At 41.3% G+C, this 15,643-nt stretch overlaps 1 non-coding gene across 1 annotated transcript; it reads left to right on the forward strand.

The window, feature by feature from the left end:
- Nucleotides 1-15,159: 15,159 nt before the first annotated feature.
- On the forward strand, nt 15,160-15,264 carry LOC112086083. Its single transcript, XR_002899306.1, has one exon. It is a non-coding gene; the product is annotated as a small nucleolar RNA R71 (small nucleolar RNA).
- Nucleotides 15,265-15,643: the final 379 nt, after the last annotated feature.

Below are 15,643 nucleotides of genomic sequence, written 5' to 3' on the forward strand. Positions count from 1 at the left end.
ACAACCCAGAGATCCATACTCCCATTATAACTATCAGAAAGTTGTGGAAGCAGAGAGCGCCTGCTAATGATGCTGATGGAGATCAGGAACCGATTCAGGAAGAGCCCTTCTTGCCAGATCCAGTGTATGGGAGCCAAAGATACATCTTTGGCTCTTATGATGGTCAGATGCCCAATGATGCCACTGTTGCTGCACATTACCGAACCAAGAACCTTCAGAGGTGGAACAAGCGGCAGGACAAGAACACCAAGAAGCTGGTGGAGACAGTGAAAACTTTGGCAAGCACAGTTAAGAGCATGGCTTCTAAAATCAAGAAGCTGAGTACAAAGCTTGAGAGGTTCCAAAGAGGAGAAGTTGGCGAGAGCTCTCACCAAGGGGAGTTACTTAGAATCTGGGGATCAGAGAACAATTCACCACCAGACTCAGAGGAGGACGAGGTCAGAGCCAAGAGGGACGCAATGAGATCTCCCTCAGACCAATCCAGCAATCCATCCTACTCCATGGGGTCTCCAGCCCCATCTCTAAGCCCTTGAGAAGGTAACACTCCACCCTTGTAAATATGCATCTAGAATAGCTTATTTTCTCTTTGCATTTTGTGATTTTGCTTTGCACTTCTCCTTCATGCTTTTATAACACAAGGGACTGTGTTATCTAAGTGTGGGGGAGGGGTTTTGTGTTTACTAATCATGTTTATTCTGCTCTTATTTTCCTTTTCACTATGAGTCTCATTTTGCATTCATCTAAGTGCATATAAAAACCAAAAAAATGGAAAAATCTGAAAAATTTTCACAAAAAATGCTCATGTAGTTGCATTCACATTTTAGGTTGAGTCTAGTTTGCAATTTCATATAGGTTGCATCATATGCAAATGGGAGTAATGACAGATTTTTTTTTGAAGAGAGCATCATTTTAAGAGATTGGTCCCTTAAGGCATTGCAAAACTGGTATGAAATCAAGTGTGAACCATGCTTTGAACTGGTGTCTCAATACTTCTGTGCTAGCTGAATCAAGTTGTGAATAGCCTCAACCTTGCTTAAGTGAGAACCCTTGAATTTGACATTTAATTATCATGTTTGTTCATATCATTGTGAATTCATGGGTACCACATACATATTTGAGCTTTCTTATCCCTTTTAATCACTCTTGCTACCTCAAATAGCTGATCTCTCATCTTGAGAGAGTTCCCTGCCTTTAGCCAAACCTTTCCTTGAAGCCTAAACACCCTTCTTGTGTGCATGATTTGTGAGGCCTTGTTTCTAGTAGACTTGGTAAAAAGTGTTGGGTTTAGAGCGACAAAGATAGTGCTGCATGTAGACACTAGTCCAACATCAAGGGCTAGTCTAGGTTTAGGTGAAAGTGAGAGCATTGATTTTGAGTGTGTGAGCTGAAAAGAAAAAAAAAACACCTGAGTGATGAAAGTGGAAAGAACCGGATTGGTTAGGGGAATGAATGCTTAAATGAAAGAAAGTGAGTGTGTGCTGAAATGTAAAGCTCATGTGTTGAAATGGAAAGAGTGTCATAAAAAAAAAAAAGAAGAGAAAAGATTCAAAAAGAGGCTGAATTAAAGAAGAGCTTGTATGTTAAAGAAAAGAAACTCACTAAGTGGTTGTTAAAGAAAACATTCCCCTAAGAGATGAAATGAAGAGAGTGATGAGAGCTGATTGAGTGTCAAGGACAAAATGCCATTTGGGGTGAGTAGACTAGAGAAAGAGTCTTGAGAGGTTTAAAGTTGAGTGTGAAAAGCATTTTGGGTGTGGGGTAGATACAGTTCTATCTTTGTATGCATCCATTGCTTTTTACCCTTAGCATTTTAATAAAGTCTACTAATTTTTGAGTGATCCCCTTGCATGGAGTACCAGTTACTTGATTGAGATCATTTTAATCTCAAAACCCAGTCCCAAGCCAAATGAATTCACTTGATTTGCATGAACATGATCCACTTGAAACTTTAAATGAATGTCAAAAGGTTGAGGTTAGGAATGCTTGTGAAGGTTGGTGCTTGAGTTTGGTTCATTTGGTGACAAGTATGGCTAATTTTTATGAGTAAACCAGTTTGCATTGCAGTCTAGAATTGGTAACTTGAACAATGAGCTGTGAATTCTTTTAATGATGATCTCTCTTTAAAGAAATATGAACTCCCATGCATTCAACCTCTCTCTCTCATTTGTTCTTGTTTGCTTGAGGACAAACAAAGAACAATTGTGGGGGAGTTGATATACTCATTTTTCGTCATGATTAGGACTGCATTTTTGTCCAAATATTGAGTCTCATGCATACATTTAGCTAGTTTTATTAGAGTTTGTCTTTGGTTCTAGCTTTTTTTAGGATTTGCATTAGGTTCTAGAGTGTCCTGCATTTTTGGAGTGTTCTCAGGTCATTTGGAGACTTTTGGGAGCAACTTAAAGCTGGGATCATGGAAGAACTCTCACCTGTGTACAGCAACTCGGACAGATGGTTTGGTGCAGACAAAACCCTCACTTTGATCGCGTGGGCGAAGGACTTGCAATGCGACTCAACCTCCGGTATCTTCATCAAGAATCAAGAAGAATTAGTCTAGTTTCCGGAACACTTGGAATCAGACGATTTGGAGCCGTGAACTGGGAGATATCGCCATCGAAAGGAACACATGTCTCGCAGTCCGATCAGGTCTTATGCGATGCGCCTCAAAGAACCGACTATACGGGGGCATTTCCAATGTCATACGGGGTTGAGCCCTTCACCAAACTTGGAGCTAAGGACGTCATCTAGTTCGGGGAAGTGAAAGATCGTGGTTCGGATCAGTGAGCAAGGAGTTATAAAGGATTTGGTGCAAGCGGTCTAATCCATATCGAGAAGGAATATCGACCAAAATCTGGTCGGTATTACCTTGGAACCTTGACGTTTTTGGCTGGCTTTTGGAAGCCAAATTGCCGATGAAATATTGTTGTCTTGCACCGACTGAATTCTGCTCGGTATTTATCCCCTGAAGCTATCCTTGACGCCGCATCGAGGTGAATTCAGCCGGTTTAGTGTCTCGGTGTAACCAGCCTCAAATCGCCGAAGAAATATCGACCTGTACACCGGCCAAAATCACCTCGATACATTCTCGCTTCATGACGTTTTTGTGGACCTTTTTTGGGCCAAAACCTAGTTTGTCCTAGGTTGGTCCAGCAAGAAACCCTACCTATATATATGTTTTAGGCATTATCCAGCAGACTAAGCTTTATTCTCTTCGATTTCTTTGCCTCTTTTGTGAAAAACCTGAACTTTGTAAGAGAGATCTTCATTTTCTGGGTTGAATCAAGAGAGTAATTAGGGTTTAAAGCTGAAATATATCATTATCCATCATCTCCATCTTCATTTTCCACCCCTTTGTGAGTTTTAATCAGAGAGATTGAGAGATTTCTGTGTTTAAAGCTGCAAACCCATCACCATCTATCTTCTCCATCTCCATTTCTCATCATTAATCATGCCAATATTCTCAACTTGCAAAGGTTTAAGAGAGATTAGTATGATTAGTGAGTAGTTTAACTTAATGAGGTTCTAGATATGTAGGTTAGGGTGCTAAGGTGTTAGATTAGGAGTGCTTAGGGCTAGATTCATTGATTCATTTCTCTAAACAGCTGTTCTCTAGGCTAGATCATTGCACATCACTTGTGATCTAGATTCTGGGAATTTCATGCACCACAAGTGTTTGATGAAATTCCTGAAAGAGCTGTATTAGAGGTTTAAGCATTTTCTGCATGATAATGTTTTGTTATTTTCTTGAATGATCTTTTAGAACTGTTTCTTAATGCTCATTGATTCATATTTCACAAATGATGATTTGGTTTGAAAATGGATTAGTATAGAGGTTAATGCCTTCATGAGAGGATTAATCTAGATTAGAGTTCTAAATCACTTGAATCATGTCTCATCATTGTCATTAGCATTCCTGATTTAGCATCAAAGCACCCTAGCCATCTATCATGTCTAGAATCTCATGCTTCCATCATTTCATATCATCACATCTTGTCATTTGCTTATTTAAGTTTATCATTAGCTTTAATTCTTGTTTTAGGTTTGTTTAGTGGAAGTAACATCAAAACCTCACTCATTTGGCTTGAATTAAGAACTGACTCTGCATCTTAGTGTCTGCACATGATGGATTAATACCCTTTGTACTGCAAAGTGACAAAAGGGATTGATAACCCCTCATTTAGAGCCTTGAAAACTCTAAGTTATCAGCAAAAGAGAGTTAGAACCCAAACGTACCTGCAATGTGACTCCTTCCAGAGCCTGAAGGTTTTGAAAATTCTAATTTTATTGCGAACGCTTTTCCCGGGGTTGCTCGCTTCTTGGACGAGGATTCATTCGCTTGCTACGCAGGTTGCTTCGTTGTGGCGTTGCACGGTTCTTCCATTTTCTCAGGACAAGCAGTGGAGTAATGACCTATTTTTCCACACGTGAAACACTTCACCCTCGGCCGTGCTCCTTTTTTCCCCCTCATAGTAAAAGACTTTGGGAAGTGCCCTTCCTTCTCACAGATATAGCACGCCGTTGTTTCACCTTCCTGATCATTTCCCGCAGGCTTACACCCTTTCTTTCCCCTCTTTTTTCCCTTTATTGTCTGGTGCAGCCTTTGTCTGTTTCTCCTCCCGATCCGTCTTTTCCGGCATGCACTTAGTCCAAAGTCGTTCAGTCTTCACTGCCTTCTCGATAAGGTGATGTAAACTGAAGTAGTCACTCGAACTTATCCTGCTCGAGATTTGAAGATCCGACCCTTCCATGAATGTTCATATCTTTGCCTTCTCATTTCCGTGAACTGCGCCTCATACTCTCTCACTGTCCTCTTCCCTTGGACGAGCTCTCTCACTGTCCTCTTCCCTTGGACGAGCGTTAGGAACTCAAGTTCTAATCGTTCCTGTGCTTCTGGCGGCAAATCCTTTCTCCTAAATTCCTCGCAGAATTCTTGCCGGTCGATTCTTGTCGGGTGATTCATCAAAGTTGAAGAGGATTGGATCGTGGTTCCAGAGCAGGTAGAATCATATGATTTGGAGCCGTGAGCAAAGAGTTAAGCTCGTCGAAGGCATACCTGTCTCGCTGCCGTTTTGGACCGAGCCGATGAGCTCCAAAGAATGCAAAGGACGATGCACTTCCAGACCGATTCAGTCTACAGGGCCTTCATCAAGATCCGAGATATTTGAGTCCTCTTTTCAGAATGTTTGAGATCATTCAATTTGGAGCTGTGATAAAAAAGATAACGTTTCTGGAATGGACGCATGTCTAGAAGCCTCTTCCTGACCGTGTCAATGCACTGCGAAGATGAGCCCTCTAGGGAACCTTCCACTTCCCAAGCGCCAAAGGTTCTTTCACCAAAGTTGAAGATATATGAGTACTCTTTCCGCTGAAGTTGGAATCGCGCCATTTGGACCAGTATCCTGGAAGTTACTCTCCCCTGAATGTCAAGTGGTCCGAGGAGACCTGAAGGCTGCAAGATAGTCTTGCGACTTGGTTAACTCGCAATGCTTGGAGATTAATGTCTGGGAGTTGACCTTCATGTTGAGATGTGCGAGTAAGGTATCACTGGGTAAGGTCTAAGTTTCCCGAGCAAGAAAAATACTAAGTCCACAAACGTGCGACTTGAGCATGCGAGTTGGCCAAGCTTGGAACTGAGCGGCATGAAGACTCGCAACTTACACCGACTTGAGCATGCGACTTGGGAGTGATGGAGACCATCCCGCACATATTTCTGAAGACCCCTTCTACATGGTCGTGCGAGTTAAGGAGCAAAAAGAACTGAGCCGCATGAAGGTTCGCAAATCACACCGAGAGAGTAATGCGGCTGAGCTTACATGGGTTCTATCTCGTTCAAGCTTTTTTCTTTGGCTTTGCGAGTTAGGCATGCCACTTGGGACTAAAGTAGGACCAAGTCGCACACATATTCTCCCCAGATTTCGTCTTGGGCATGTGAGTTGAAGAGGAAGAAGACTGAATCGCACAAAGACTTGCAAAACACACCTAGATGGGCATGCTGCTGAGACTAAGGGACTTAAGGCTCACAAGACTGCTTCTTTGGCTGTGCGACTTGGGCATGCGACTTGGGAGGCTCCTAACTAACTCGCACACTCGTCATTTTATCCATTAAAGCCGGGTCAGGACCCGGTTTGTTCCGGGCTGACCCTGTCCGTTTTAAAGACCTATATATAGTTTTTAGGGTTTTATCCCAAGGACTTAAGCTTTATTCCATAATCTCTTTGCCTCTTTTGTGTAAGAAAACTCCTTTTGAAGAGAAATATCTGATTTTGGGCGTTTTAATCAAGAGAGTTTGAGAGATCTTGTGTTTAAAAGCTGCAAATCCATCATTATCTATCCTTTCCATCTATCTTTCTCATCATTAATCATGCCAATCTTCTCAACTTGCAAAGGTTTAAGAGAGATTAGCATTATTAGTGAGTAATCCCCATATTAAGGTCTTAGATATGTAGATTAGGGTGCTTAAGATTACTGAGCTTAGGGGTTAGATCATTCATATTCCATTCTCTACAACCTGTTCTTAATGCTAGATCCATACACATCATATGTGGTCTAGATTCTGGGCATTTCATGTACCAAAAGTGTTTGATGAAATGCCTGAACCAAGGTTGTTAGAGGTTTAAGTATTATTCATCATGGGAATGATTGTTTATATGCTTAAATGACAATTAAACTGGTTCTTAATGCTTGTTGATTCATGTTTCACTAATGATGATAAAGTTAGGAACTGTTTTAGCATAGAAGTTAATACCTTCATGAGAGGATTAACTTAATTAATGATGTTTAAGTTGAATGGTTTGCTTGATCATATAATTCATTAGCTCACTAGTTTAACACTAAAGGCACCCTAATCCACTATCATGTCTAAGACCTTTCTCATCATCATACATACATTCTCATCTCATTTAGCTTATTTACTTGCTTGTTTAAGTTGATCATTAGCTTTAATCCTTGTTTTCCATTCTTAGTTGTCATTAATCATCAAAACCTCACTCATTTGGCTTGAATTAAGAACTGATCCTGCATCTTAGTGTCTACACATGATGGATTGATACCCTTTGTACTACAAAGTGACAAAAGGGATTGATAACCCCTCATTTAGAGCCTTGAAAACTCTAAGTTATCATGAATACCTTGGGATTATGATGCAAACGAGTTCGAAATACTAACAGGATGAGATTACCAACTCAAAAACAAGCTCAGAGCACTTTGAATCAGTGAATTTGGTGAAGTAATGAGAGAGTTATGAAGAAAACAATGGAGAGAAATGGGGTTTAGAAGGCAAACTCGTGTTTTTGGTGAGGAAGAGAGAGTGTGGGACTATACAGCCTTTGGACTGGTGGTCAATAGATCCACTTTGACCAGTCAAGGCTTGACCTGTCCTTTTTTGTTTACCAGACTCCTTTTCCCTCCTTTTTGCGCATTGGACCCGGCCTTTCTCATCCCACACGACTGACTCGGTGTATTCCGTGGATTTGTGTTCAACTTGGGACCATCTTCTTCCTGTCCCGCACACCCGAGTCACACACAAAACTCTCCTGAGAGCTTTGGCCTTCCCCTTTGTCCTGCGACTTGGCGTGACCTCCTAGTGACCCGCAAGCCCGTCTCGGTTTAAACCGCGAGTTCTTGTGCGACCTGGGACCTGGTGTTGACCGTCTCGCATGCCCAGGTCGCACAAAAATCTCATTTGCACGATCTGATCCCTTCTCTCATGCTGCGACCTGGCTCAACCTTCAACAAACCTGAACGTCCAACCCGGTGTATTTAGCGAGTTTTTGTGCGCCCTAGTGTTCTTTGTATCCAACTCGCATGACCAGGTCGCACACAAATCCGCGATTTTTGACACTTGAACGATTTTTTTGCTTCTTCTCATCGTGCGACCTGGTCTCCTCTTCGATCCATCTCGCATTCCTAGGCCGGTGTAAACAGCGAGTATTAGTGCAGCCTGGGAACTTCCCTATCTAACTCGCAGACCTGAGTCCCATGCTTTTAACACTTGAACGCCACAGGTCCTTTTCCTGGTGTTCGGCCTGGTCTCTTCTTGGTCTTTCTCGCACGCCCAGGCCGGTGTAAACGGCGACTATTATGATGTTGTGTCAACTGCGTGAAGGAACAAGTTTTACCCATAACAAAAACAAATGAAAGCCGCAAGTGCACAACTAATCAGTTGTAGTATTTAGGATCGAATCCACAAAGATTTGTGTGCCTGGTATTCTTCTACGGTTTCTAACTTTATGTCTAGACTAGATTGGTTTTTAAAGGTTGGTTGTTTATCACGAATTAAACTAAAACAAAAGAAAGCAAATAAATCTATCCTAGAAAGCAAGTAGAAAAATCGAATGGAAAGCAAGTAAAGCAAGTAAAATATCGAACTAAGGCAATTAAAATGCAGATCTAAATAAACAAGTAAAAATTGATTGGTTTGTAAACTATGGCTAAAAACGCTGAGCTTTTGGGAACTCTAAGGGATCATAATCAGTTTTAACACTAGGGTATATAGATTGGGATTGACGGATATCGATATATAGGGTTCTAGAGCTAGAGTACGGCAGTATGACTACGTCACTGTCGTGATCATAACCAACTGTTTCTCGCAACCCTGACCAGTAGGTTTCCACTCTGGCCCTGGAAGGGAGAGAACACAAGAGCTGAACAAGACTCGTCAATACTCACGATCTCGCCGCAGGTAGGTTTCCACTCCTACGGAAAAATCGCATGTTTCATTCTAGGGCTAATACTTAATGAAAACTTTCGCAACACTAACTCTCTAGATCAGATACTAGGTGATCAATCAAGCATACATGCAATAAGAACAAAGAATAAACAGAGAACAAAGTTGAAATCCAGAATCTATAAACCTAGATGTCTTAATCGATTATGAGAGCCCCTTTCGGGAACCCTAAGCCCAACTCGGGATCTACTCAGACATGGCTGAGGTCGACATCATCATTGGTTTTAATAAAAGTAATCAAAAAACAGTAAAGACAGAGATGAAAAAAGCTTCTCTATTGAAGAACTCGGACTTGAACGAATCTTCTACAAAAATCTCATAAAAACGGCTAAAGGAAAAGGGTTTCTGTAAAATATGAAGAGTTGTGTCTAAAAACGACCTAAATGACAAGTATTTATAGTCTTCAATACTCCAAGGTCTCTAGGGTTCCGGAATTGAGGCTGAGAATGACTTTGGGCTTCAGAAATATGGGCTTTAGTTCGGAGTTTGACGGTCGTGGTCGGGAGTGACGTGATCACGGGAAATAGGTGGTTGGCCGTGGTCGGGAGGCTTCTGACTGCGGGAAATGGGCTGCTGGCCGCGGTCGCGTTACTTGCTGGCCGCGGTCGCGTTACTTGCTGGCCGTCTTCGAGTGGCTCCGGGGCTAATGGAATATCTTGAAATCCAACCGTTGGAATGTCTCCAAACCAAGTGCATTTGACAGCTGGTTGATTATTCTATAAGTTATCCAATTTTGAGGGTGATCAGACAGTGAGAAGGTCTTCGTCTGTCCATGAGAGTTCTGACGGTCTGCATTTATCCAAAAGAGTCTTTTTGTTCCAATTTGTGCCTCTTTACCCCAAATTACCTGAAAAGTCTGTTAAAATCCGAAAACATAGAAATCCTTTGAAAACCTTTGGAAATGGAGTAAAAACACCTGTAAAATATATTAAAGTGATCCATAAAAATGGTCAAAATCCGGTGTTATCAACTCCCCCAGACTTAGTCTTTTGTTTGTCCTCAAACAAAACAAAGGCTAAATCTCGGCGAGAGGTTTGAAAACGCAGGAACTAAACAAAATCTCAGAGACCAAACTTCTAGACCAATATCAATAAGTATGCATCAATCGGGAATAACATAGAAAATTCTCACTAGCAATACAGGCATAACTAGTTCGTTAATCCGTCATGCGGAAATCTATGCACTAAGATCTAACTTCCAGTCAACCATCTCTTAACATTCATTAAAAATCTCGGTGGTTCTCATCAAAGAAAGTCCAGGCTAGGCAATCTAGGCTAGGTGTCAAAAAGGTTATTCTAGGGGTAAGGCTTAAAGTGTTTACGGGTTACCTGAGGATCTGGAGAATGCAAGATATTATGCAAAACCGCAAGAGAGAGTGAAGCTGTTGGTATCCACATTTTTCAGTCACTTTCTTCTTGCCATAGATTCCTGGTCTTCTTCCTCAAGTTCTTTCCTAACTCCCCCAGACTTAGATTTTTGTAAATCTTTCAAAAACATAGCTCTATAAATGCTTAGTAGATGCTTTTTGCTCCACAAATTTCGACAATCTAAGACTCATTAGGCTTTTTGTTTCCCTCTCTCTTTTCATTCGTTCTTTTTTTTTTTTTAAGAGAGGGAACACCTTTAGATATCGAGTCTTAGAGAGCACGAAATTACCAGTTAATATCTGTCTTGTAAACCTTTATGAGGTTTGTGATACTCTTCCTTCCCAATTCCATTCAGTCTCCTTTGTGAGTGACTGAAAACTGCGTCGCTCCTCTTCTCTCCGACGTTTTTGCACATATCTGCTGATATAAACTAAAGAGAGAATGCATGAGGACTGAAAACAATGGTTTGGGTTTAGGGTATGGTACCAGATAAAGATAAACTGGTCATCTAGGACGACGAAGAGTGGTAAAAGTGAGGGTAAAAGACGTCCTAGATGTGTATGTCGATGCCTGCCTAAACTCAATGATGAGAAAATTAGATATCAATATAAAGGTCAAATAAAATGAGCTAGTATATCATGTCAGAAATAATCTCCATGAATTGTCCTCTGGTGGGAGTTCGTAGTGCAAGTACTCTAGCTACCGCCTAGTCTAGTGCTAACCATAAATGAGCTATCATGCATAGTGTAGAAGCGTGCATGTCTAAATCATCATAGTTTTGTGTCAAACATTCCTGAAAAATACTTAATGTCGAATAGGTTACATATTAAAATTTAAAAAGTGCTTGAAATTTAAAAGCAAAAGCAAGAAAATGATTAGTACGGATAGACATCCTCCCCCAGACTTAAATCACACTGTCCCCAGTGTGAAAAAGTTGGTGAGAAAATGGTGAATAAAAACGAAATAAAATAGGATAAAAGAAAAGAAAATGATGATAGAACCGTGATGGCAGTGAAGTGCTGATCAAGCACTCATCCTCCGATGTGTCTGCTCCGAACTGGTGTTGCTCTTGTAGGAAGGTGACAACGCGCTCAAAGCGTCGTCCCTGTCTCTCAACTCTGCGCTCTAGATCAGAATGTGTGTGCGATGATGTAGAAGATGAGGTGTGGCCAGTCGAAACAGATGGCTGAAAGTGAGCACGAGCCGCAGCTGCAACGCGTTTTGCCTTGGCCACTATGTATTGGCCAATGGTGAATGGTAGACGAGGTACAGATGGCAGAAAATCATCGGGTTCCGGAGTCCATCGCGGACGTCCTCCGGTACACAATCTTGGGACTGATGGTGAAGGCAAGCTGACTCGGTGCTCCTCAGTGCCAGTGCAATACTTGTAACCAAACCTGTCTAGATCGAAAGCGGCACGAGAGATAGTGTGATCGCGAGAGAGATAAAGTAGGTCATACCAGACATCGGGGAGTGGATCATCAGATGGGAAATCGAATCCTACAGCCTGTAGTATTGCTGTAATAGCACTCCCGTAAGCTGGAGTAGCGTCCTCGCAACCATGTAAATCATGCTTCACCTTTACCATGTTCTGTGCTATGATCCAGGCAAAGCAAGCAAGTCCTGGGTCCATAAATGGCATCTGAAGTGTAATGAGCTCGGTCTTCAAAACACATCCCATGTTTGCTCTAGAGAAAATCGTGTGTGCTAAGAGTTTTTGCACAACTCTCACTGCTGGATGAGTAAGAAGGGCTGATTTGGATCTCCCTCTATCATAGACTCCATGACCCATCTCTCTCCACAAGTTACAATCGGGTTCATCTTCAAGGTAAATTCCATCGGTGTATGGAAGCTTAAGAGCCTCACAAAGTTCAGAAATGGTGAGCGAGTAAGGCTGTCCGCGGATAGAGAATGACAAGATGCCATCTGATGCTATGGGGTTCCTCCTCTTCGTGTGGTGGAGTGTAATAGTTGCTAAGAACTCGCGGACTAGCTCAGGATAAGTCGGAAGGTTCAGCTCCATGTAGGATCTCAGCTTAAGTGCATCGATGTACCAGATTACATCTTCTCTGATTCCAAGCATCTTAAGTGTATATTAATCAATGCAAGGCGTGGGTTTGATGTTCAGCTTCTTGAAACGTATCGAATATGTGGTGGCTCAGGAGCTGCTCGTGTTTCTCTTGAGTGCTGGAGCAATCTCATCACATAGTTTCTTCTTCTCGGTCTGGCTTGGTTCAGCATGTACTCTCCTAGAGTAGCATCATCGGGAATGTCCTCAGAGCTGTCACCAGTGCGACGGCTTCTTCGGGATCTGGTTTGTTCCATTTATTTTTCTGCAAAACGAAATGATTCTTGGAAAAACTGTGAATATGGATGCTGATTTTAACACATTAAGATCAGTTATACTAATACTAGTATAAAGAGATTAATTAAAACCATGAGCAAGCATAATTGACATTAAATCAAAGAAATCGAGATGTTCATGACTAGATTCGGATTTTTGATGTTCTCAACATAGAAATCTTCTAAAAATCAGTTTTAATGAGTAATTTCCATGTCAAACCTATAGGTTACCTAATACTAATCACTAATCACACAAGACTTAATCAGATTCATCAACTTTGCTGTTTTAAATTCGATTTTTATAAAGCATGTAGAATCCAAATTTCAAAAATCTTAATTCCTCTTAAACAAGGTGTTAAAATCGATTTTTAGATAACCTAAAAGGATAATCTATTGTTCTTAAGCTATTTCCACTATCAATAAACCAAGATTTGGGCTTTTTAAGAAAACCCTAAGTTCTAAAATCAATTAAAAATGGCGAGTTTGAGCTTCATACCTTGCTGGAAAGAGAGATTTGATGACAGAATTGAAATCAGCTTTGAAAAAGAGTGAGGTTTGAGCCAAGAATCTCTTAAAAAGCTTAAGAATTGAGAAAGGTGTTCTATCTCCTAAATCTCCAAGTCTTTTGGAAGAGAAGAGAAAAAGGAGTTTTGATCCAAAAAGTGCATTTCCTTTCATTAAAAAGCGTTTTTGTAGCAAAAACGAAAAATTTTCGGGAACTTACCTTTCTTGTCTTGCACGCAAGGAAGGTTTAAAGCTTACGAAATATCTTAGCGGGCTTTACCGGGAATACTCCAGAAATCACCGTGAAACTTTGAAAAGCAGCAGAAATCACCGTGAAACTTACCTTTCTTCTTGGTTTTTCTAATTTTCTGATTTTTTGTGTTTTTGTCTTATAAAATACCTGAAACTTAAAAGAAAAAAAAGCATAGATTGTAAAAAGGAAAAGAAAACTAAAATAAAAAGTAGCTAAATGGGTTGCCTCCCATGAAGAATCATAGATTTTAAGTCGTTTAGCTCGACGTAGGCATGAAGAATCAGGCTGATTTGAATGGCACTCCACTTGATGTGCCCTTATCACTTCCGGTCGCTGGAGGTTTTACTCCTTGAGGAGCCGTCTTCTTTCCTTTACTCTTCTTTCGGACTTTAATAGTGTTTAAAACCCTTGTTGTGTTTTCGATCAGCTTCTGGATTTGGTCCTCACTAATTTCTGTTGCATCTGGTGGAATGATGATCTTGATCTTTGCAAAAGCTTTCGGCTTCTCTTTTTCTTTCTCTTTTGGCATGTTCCATTTGCTTGGAAAATCGTCTAGGATAGTCGGGTAGTACCTTCTGCGATCCACATTGAGGAAAACAGCATGCCGGTTTGCGTGATCGATTACTGCTCCTACGGTAGCTAGGAATGGTCTCCCGAAAATGAGTGGCCTCTCCTTGTCTTTATCCATCTCCAGGACTTGGAAATCTGCTGGAACAATCTTGTCTCCCACTAGAACTTGTAGATCATGAATCGCTCCTTCAGTATCTTTTTGGGATGAATCTCCAAAAATAACCTTAACCGTCGATGTCCTTAAGGTTTTTATGCCCAATTTTTCGGCAAATGTCTTCGACATGATGTTGACATCGGCTCCGGAATCGCACAGGCAGTCTGTGAATTTAATTCCTGAAATGAAACATTGGAAAACAAAACGTCCCGGATCTTTGGCTTTTGTAAGCCTTTGAAACGGTGATCGTTCAGGTACCTTAAATGGTGGCTGCTTGGCATCGACATCCTTGTACAGTGGTACAAAGATTGGGGTTTCTTCTTTCTTTCCATCGGTTCTGGCCTCTTCTTCGGGCAATGTGGTTATGGCGTTGCAAAACATCTTAGGGTTATCTTCAACTCTTCCTGGAAGAACTCCACTTTGCCTCTTCATAGAGTCGGCTGTTTGGGCAACTTGCACGTCTAGCTTTTTTACGTGCGAAGATAAAGCTTCAAACTTCCCGTTCAGGTCATTGTACATGCAGTCAACCTTTACGTTCACGTCTTTAGATGCTTTTTCGTTCGTCATAACGAGCTGTTGGATGGACTATTCAAGTCTACCGATTTGGGAAGCTAGCTGGTTCATCGTGACTCCTTGCTGTTGTACAAATTTATTGTTAAAACCCGTACATTGGTAGTTATATGGCTGTCGCGGTTGATATGGTCCTGTCCCTCCGAAGTTTCCACCTTGGAACTTGTTTTGGAAGGACTTTTGCTGTGGTGGGTAGTACTGATCTTGAGGATTCTCCACATTTGGATTGCGGTAAGAGAGATTGTTTTAATTTGCATTCCTGAAGTTGTTGTTGAAGCCATTGTTGAAGCGATTTTGATATGGTACTAGCCCTCCTACATAGTTCACATTTTCTTCTTGAAAGGCTTGATTAATGTGATCAATATCACTAGGTCCTTCATCTTCTGCGCCATTGTTGGTCTCACAAGCATGGATTGGGCAATTGTTGCTCTTCAGAAGCGGGCTCATCATGTTCTTCAACTCGGTTATCTCCTTGTTGTCTGTTCCGGTTTGCTTCGTCGATCGATCGTATTCAGGATAATCATTGTTATTGGCTTGAGCCAAATTTTCGATGAGGGCTCTTCCTTGGGCTATCGTCTTTTGTCCAAAATCTCCATTGCTAGCTGTATCAAGTGAAAGTTTGTATTTTGGTTGCAAACCTCTGTAAAATGTTCTCAGCAGGCTTGATCCAGGAAATCCATGGTGAGTGCAATCACGTTCATACTCCTTAAAACGTTCCCACGCTTCATAGAAAGATTCAGTCGGTCCTTGTTGAAAGCTTGAGATCTTTGTTCTCAACAAGTTCGACCTTGACCTAGTATAGAAGTGATTCAGGAAAGCGGTTTTACACTCTTTCCAATTAGTAATAGATCCTGCAGGCAAAGATTTCAACCAACGGTGAGCTTTGTCTGCTAATGAAAAAGGGAAAAACTTACACTTTAAATAGTCTGCTGGAACTTGGTTTGTTCTCATCATGCTGCAGATTTCTTCAAAGAGCTCGATATGGTCCATCGGGTGTTCGTAAGGAACTCCATGGAATTGGTTTTGTTTCACCAATGAGATGATTTGAGGCTTGACTTCAAACTCAATCCGGTTCGGAAATGGAACTTGAATTGCAGATCGGTTCTGAAATTTTATGAGTAGGTGCATCGAAATCAGCTATGCGATGGTTCCTGGCT

The sequence above is a fragment of the Eutrema salsugineum genome, unplaced genomic scaffold (genome assembly GCF_000478725.1).
Source record: "Eutrema salsugineum unplaced genomic scaffold, Eutsalg1_0 scaffold_24, whole genome shotgun sequence".
Taxonomy (NCBI): domain Eukaryota; kingdom Viridiplantae; phylum Streptophyta; class Magnoliopsida; order Brassicales; family Brassicaceae; genus Eutrema; species Eutrema salsugineum.